The sequence below is a fragment of the Pelmatolapia mariae genome, linkage group LG13, assembly GCF_036321145.2.
Source record: "Pelmatolapia mariae isolate MD_Pm_ZW linkage group LG13, Pm_UMD_F_2, whole genome shotgun sequence".
Lineage (NCBI taxonomy): Eukaryota > Metazoa > Chordata > Actinopteri > Cichliformes > Cichlidae > Pelmatolapia > Pelmatolapia mariae.
The window spans coordinates 25203528-25209156 of NC_086238.1; positions in this window are offsets into that span (position 1 = coordinate 25203528).

Sequence of the window (5629 nt, forward strand, 5' to 3'; positions counted from 1 at the left end):
TCTTTTTACTGCGTGGTTGTTTTGTTCCATCGCTGCTTGACTTTCCTTTGCTGCTCTTCTTTCTGAAAGCAGCTGCAAAAACCAAAACCAATTAGACCTCTGAACTCCACACAGGCCTACAGATGATCAATAACTGTAAAACAAAAAATCTCTGAATGTCTCACTTACACTTCTCCAAGACAAGATGGCTGAGGCCTGGGGTTGGACTTTTGCTGTCCTTGCTTCTTTTGGAAGCTTTTTCCAGTCTTTCTGTGGCACAATCTTTGCGTTTGGAGCTCTTGATTCGCCCATCTGACGTCCTGTCCTCTATCCTGAGGAACCAGGGATCAGTGTGGCGGTCTGCAGTTTGTACAAAGATCACTTGGTTACTACTGAATCAAAACACCTGAAGTAAAAGCCCCAAATTATGATGAATTTAACAGGTAAAGGAGACTTTACTCACCTACATATTTACGCACACCCACAGCACGTGGTGTGGTAAAGGTCGGCCAAGATTTTGACCACATGTCAGAAACTGGTTCAAAATTGTACTAAACTCACTTGAACTCTGACTTTGTCTGCACTTAGAACTATCACAAGACATTAAAACAAAACATCGGGCATTGATGACATCACAGCAATCTAACATTCTAATCTATGCAAACTGTCTCCAAGGCTACATAATATCAAATGAAATCATAGCAAAGGAGTAAAAAGCAGGATCAGTCTTAGGGTGTATGTTACATGTTTGCCAGTTTGGATGAGTGAGTGCAATACTTCATCGGCCTGTGTTGTAGCAACCTGTTGAACCTGCTGAGAAACTTTTCTTTGTCCACTCTGCCCCAAACTTCACATGCTCCATAAAGGTCGAGGCCTAGAGACCTCTGCATAGTTATTGCAATTAGCATTAGGTTATCAGTATCATCTGATATACAGTGGCTTGCAAAAGTATTCGGCCCCCTTGAACTTTTCCACATTTTGTCACATTACAGCCACAAACATGAATCAGTTTTATTGGAATTCCACGTGAAAGACCAATACAAAGTGGTGTACACTTGAGAAGTGGAACGAAAATCATACATGATACCAAACATTTTTTACAAATAAATAACTGCAAAGTGGGGACACCTGGCTGGAGATGCTCACTCAAGGACAACACCATACCATCCAAATGGCAACCCATTTCCAGCTGAGCCATTTAATTGGATATTTCTTCAAATGCTAAGGACACTGGAGGAGAAGGCAAAGAGCAGCTGGAAAGAGCATCTGCCTCAGATAGTACATGCATACAACTGCACCAGGCATGAGGCAACAGGCTTTTCACCCCACTACCTCTTGTATGGTCGACACCCCCGTCTCCTAGTAGACTTAATTTTTGGCCTGTTAGCCAGAGATGGGACTGAAAGACCTCAGAGCTATGCCAGATTTGCGTCTCTACTGTGATGTCAAATATCAATACCAGAATGTGTGTCGATGTATGTGCATTCATTTGTGCATGCGTGGAGATCTGAGGTTGGCTGGTAGGGTGGACCTCTGTGCATAATCACAAGTGTGTGCAAACATTTCCATGATTGGATTTCTTGGAATTTGGTTTCTTTGGGGGATTTTTTCAAGTTTTTGTAATGTGACAGGTTAAAGAATTAACATTCAGCTTCCCCTCTGAAATGTCAGTGTGCATCTCAGATGTGTTGTTGTCATCAGGGATGATGTGACGTACCAGCCAATCCATCACCGCACCCAGCTGCAAAACTGTGACGCAATCTGCTGTGGTGGCATTAAAGTCCCGCCAGTTTACAGTGGCTGATTTGGTCCCTAAAATCCAGAGAGTAATTATTCATGGTAAGGAATTCATGTGGACACTAAGCGTGTGGGCAGGCAAGGACATTTAAACAGTGAGGCTGACGACCTACCATTTCTTCGTGTGACTGCTTTTGCTCTAAAAGGGACTCCAATGCCAAAATCGATGAATTTGACACATAGAAATGCTGGATGATCAGGCGATGTGTCAAACACAATATTGTCTGGCTTAATGTCTCGATGGAAGACACCCTTGGATTGCATTTCAGCGGCTGCATGTACCAGCTGTCTCATTATGACCTGACAGACAAATGAAAAATACATTCAAATAATCAGATTTACATTATCCATTAATGTAAATCTCTATATGACATTTACAGTACAGTACTCACACATGACATAGGAGGGAAGAAATATGAACTTTTTGACATAAATTTGATCATATGAAATTGGATTTTTTTTTAAAAATATGAAATAATGTAACTTTTTCCTTGCGTCATACTTCAGAAATGTAATATCTTAAGTTTTGAACATTTTTAAACATTTAAGTTTGCTCCTACATGGACGTGCTCCACAATCATTGGTCAGTCATGTTAAAATCCATTATCAGTGGAAAACAAACCTGATCCTCTACTAGAGGCGATTGTGCAATACCTTTTAGACATAACACTCAGCAAACAGTTGTTATCAGTTAAAGGTAGTGAGATTTGGAGTGATACATGACACATGACGGAATAAGACACGCAGACTTAACATGACGAAGCGACGAGGAACACGCACACTGTAAATACATACAGAGGGAAAAGGGGACTGGAGATGAGACATGGACATAACTAAGCATAAACAGAACATGATGGCTGGGGGGGAAGACACACCTGACAGAAGGAATGGGTCACAAAACATCTTTACAAAACATGTAAACGAGAGGAGGAGACGGGAGAAAAAGACATTACTGAAATACATGAAGGGCAAGGGCTGGGGTTGCCAACCAGTCAGAGACAAAGAGCCACATTTTTTTACTGTGTCACCGCAAAGAGCCACATCATACACCTGGGCACACATGAACATCACCCATCCCTTCCTCTGTCCTGAGTTCAGTTCTGGGTTAGGGTATCGAACTCAGGACCCTAACCTCATCAGGCCAGGGTTTTTGCGTGGAGTTTGCATGTTCTCTCCTGCTTCCTCCCACAGTCTAAAGACATGCAGTTAGTGGGGATCGGTGTGAATGGTTGTCTGTGTGTTAGCCCTGCCACGGGCTGGCGACCTGTCCAGGGTGGACCCCGCCTCTCGCCCTATGACAGCTGTGATAGGCTCCAGCCCCCCACGACCCTGAAAAGGAAAAGCGGAAGCAAATGGATGGATGGAGATGTTTTTCTTTTTTCTAATTCTCCATGTAACTTTGCAGTGTCCACCGCTGTAACAAAACAAATTTCCCACGCGTGGGACTAATAAAGGTTATCTTATCTTATCTTATGTAATTTGACATATTTTGTTGTTTTGTGTGTATGTTTGTCTGTGTGAAGCTTTGATGTGTATCTGAAAAACACAATTTTGAAAACACTGGAAAAAGACCTCAAGACATTTTTTCCTTTACTTTCTTTGCAAACAAAAATTCCCACCAAGGCTTTTTAGTGTGAAATTTAGTGCGTATAGAAAATACCTGTGGCAGGTTGTCACCACTATAGTGGTGAACATGGCCTTACCACTACATCAGGTGAGTTTTTCACTGTGCACAGTAACACAAAACTCATTTAACAACACAAACTATTTTTAAAAAATGCATTTTAAAATGATGTAGGCAGATCAAGGCAATGTTATAGATTCAGTAAGAACTGAAGTTTATCGTAATCCTTCAAATATGCAGAGCGTCACACTAACACAGTTGCTTATGTCCAGCATAGCTCTGTTATTATCAATTGGATTCAAAGCGCGACCAGTTTAATGTCTTAAACTAAACTGGCATTGAAGTTTCAGTGAACTAAAGTGGTCAATAAAGAGATGCTGAAGAGCATGTTCATGCAAACATCGTCGGGTCTGCCGTGGTAAGTTTAATATGGGACTTCTGCTCCTGAACCTCTGCGCACAGCGTCTGCAAAGTCACTTTCATCTACGCAGGACTGTAAGCTGTCGTCTGTGAGGCGTGAGTTGTGTTTGTTTGTAACACAGTTCATGGTGGAGAATAGCTGCTCACATACGTATGTGGATCTGAAGATCGACAGGACTCCAAATGCATATTTCTTCATGTTTATGTGTCGGGGATGGCATTCAATGTTTCAAACAAGGTTCTCAGTATCACTCCATTTGTGATTCTGAACAAGAGTGGCCTTCTGATGGGCAACATCTTCAAGATACTCTGTCAAGCATTTGAATTTGGACACCCTCATATCTTTGTCAGCTATGTCAGCCAGCTCCAGCTCCAGATCAGGTTGACTTATACCTGAAAATCCAGTCACATTTAACAGGGATGGATCGATGGTCAGGGCAGTGACGGGGAAGGATAATGTGGGTTTTTCCTCTCTGAACTCGTGGAATTATTTCCCAAATAATTATGGTGTTTGCAGACTGCAAATGCTCTGAATTTATCACCTTGTGAGCTTGTTTGAACTCCCTTAAAGAGGGGAAGTGAAACAGTGTGCCTCTCTGTGAATCTCTGGCTAAAACTGTCAGTTTGCACTCAAACGCTAACACCTCCTCCAGCATGTGTAACGCTGTGCCTCCTCTCCCCTGCAGAGTTGTATTCAGCTTCTTCAGGTTCGCTGTAATGTCCACGAAGTGCAGCTTTTTCAGCCACTCTGGCTGTTCCAGCTCAGAAAAGGTGAGCCCTTTGCTGCTCATGAAAGTTTTCACCTCTCCCAGACATGCAGCAAAGCGTTTCAGCACCTCTCCTCTGGACACTCTGTTATACAGCAGGAGATCAGGGTAAATGCTCTCCACCTCATGCAGTATTGAACAGAACTGACTGGGATTTAAACCTTTTGCCATTATTTTATTGATGATCTGAATGACAACATTTATGACCTCTGTGCATTCTGGAGGAAAGGTTTGCGCACACAATGCCTCTTGGTGCAGGATGCAGTGAAACGTCAGCAGCTTTCTATCCAGTGACTTCTGCAGCCAGGCCACAAAGCCCCTGTGCCCTCCAGTCATACTTGGTGCCCCATCAGTAGCTACTGACACTAGGTGGCTTGTTTTTATTTCTTTGACTCTTAAACAATCATCACAGCCTCACAGATGTCCTCCCCCGTGTCTGGCATTTTAGTGCTATCAGCTCAATCATTTCTTGCTGTGGTCAGCAGAGTTCACATATTGCTATAACAGCGCTATTTGTTCACTGTCACTTTTGTCTTTGGACTCATCACAGGCAATTGAGTACGCTGCAGCTGAACTGACGTCTTTAATTTGCTGTCTTGTGATATTTTCTGCCATTTTGATGGTTCTGTCTTTGATAGTCTTCGCAGAGCGAGGCATCGCTCTGATTTTCTGCACGGAGATTGTGCACTCTGGTTTTTAAAGTCAGCGAATAGGTGTTCTGAAATCTTAATGAATGATTCCTTCATATATTCTCTGTCCGTCAACGGCTTCCCACGCCTGACTATTTCCTGAGCGGCCACAAAACTTGCATATGCAGACTTCATCCACTTCTTGAATTGATGTTTCCACAGATCAGCCTTCCAAATCACTTCCAAAAAGGCTTTTTTCCTCTCTTCTCCCTCTGGATATTTTTCAGCAAAGGCTGTGTTTTTATTTCGACATTTGACCTTTTATTGTTAGCCAGTATCTCTCCACAAATTAGGCATACTGGTAGGCCACTCTCGTCAGAAGTAAATGCAAATGAATCTGCCCAGGCATCATT